The sequence below is a fragment of the Bombyx mori genome, chromosome 15, assembly GCF_030269925.1.
Source record: "Bombyx mori chromosome 15, ASM3026992v2".
In the NCBI taxonomy this organism is placed as follows: domain Eukaryota; kingdom Metazoa; phylum Arthropoda; class Insecta; order Lepidoptera; family Bombycidae; genus Bombyx; species Bombyx mori.
The window spans coordinates 6,210,237-6,211,676 of NC_085121.1; the positions used below are offsets into that span (position 1 = coordinate 6,210,237).

Below are 1,440 nucleotides of genomic sequence, written 5' to 3' on the forward strand. Positions count from 1 at the left end.
TAAAATGGAAGGCAGAATATTTTATTACATATGAGTCGTCTATTATCAAAGGTGGCAATCTGTGCATTTGGACAAAAAATTTTTATTGATATGTCAATACAGATTGATTTGAATATAATCGTCTCCTTCAAAGAATACGGTTCAAAACCTGCATTAAATAAAGGTTAATACTTAACCTGTTATTTATCTAAGATGTCGTTCCGAAGAGTTTTGTGACTGCCGATGGAATACAAAGTCAATAATTCGTTTTTCTGATTTACCAATCATTGTCCAAAAGTCAGATTGCCGCCTTTGTTAATAGTCGACTCATATTTAGCTTTAGGATAAAAAGCCCTATAAATGTATGCTATGCGATGCAGAGTTGTTTTTTTGACAATGTCTAATATTCTTTCTCCTCTCCACATATTTGAATAGCAAATTTATTACTAGAGAAAGCTTCTGCCGATTAGCTTGGTTTTTTTTTTGTTCGTAATTTTTTTTTGTGAAGATTAAAATTAAATTTCGTGTTAGTTGAAAACTGATATATACTTTGAAATGAACTAACTAAAGTAGGTACGTTCATTTATGAATGCTGATAAATGATTTAAACATTTCAATGTACTCGTATAAAGCGATGCGTCTATGCCGGCGTTCAAATCAGGCATGCTGATAAAATATTTCGTAAGGAAATATGTGATTATTCCGTGTTCTCACGAACTACTTTCCCGATGAAGTAATAAATAACCGGCATTATTATAACTTTTATCATCCTACTAGCTGACCCGGCAGATTTCGTAGTGCCTCAATCGATAAATAAAAGACCTAAACTTTTGTATGAAATAAACTTATAACAAACAAAAGGAATCTGTCCGACGAGGGAAACATTAAAGGAAAAACTAAATTGTTATTTTTATTTAAATACGAGCATTTTCATATTTATCTGAGGCTTAAAGCCTTCTCTGTCTGGACTTCCACAAATAATTCAAGACCAAAATTCGTTCTCGAGTTTTAGCGAGACTAACGAACAGCAATTCATTTTTCTATATCTATATCTATACTATCTATACTAATATTATAAAGAGGAAAGATTTGTTTGTTTGTTTGTTTGTTTCGAATAGGCTCCGAAACTACTGGACCGATTTGAAAAATTCTTTTTCCATTAGAAGCCGACATTGTCCCTGATGAACATAGGCTACTTTTTTATTTATTTTTTTAATTATTTTTTTTGGTTTCATGTGTGTTTTAATGTTTCCGAAGCGAAGCGAGGGCGGGTCGCTAGTATATTATATAGATATTTGGGGCAAATCTTTTTTTCGGTTTCAATGGTACAGCCAGCCGTAATATATATCTTCACACTAAGTACTTTCAAAATGTAGGGCAGCGATCTAATTTTTACCGCTACTGTTTATTATAGTAATGTTTGGCCTTGAGAGATCCCCACTTTTTGAGCGTGATTCACTG

General features: G+C 32.6%; 1 long non-coding RNA gene across 1 annotated transcript; it reads left to right on the forward strand.

Moving 5' to 3' along the window:
• Positions 1-18: 18 nt before the first annotated feature.
• On the forward strand, positions 19-354 carry LOC134200281 (uncharacterized). The gene is made up of 2 exons (XR_009975106.1): positions 19-51; positions 134-354. It is a non-coding gene; the product is annotated as an uncharacterized LOC134200281 (long non-coding RNA).
• The last annotated feature ends 1,086 nt before the right edge of the window (positions 355-1,440 follow it).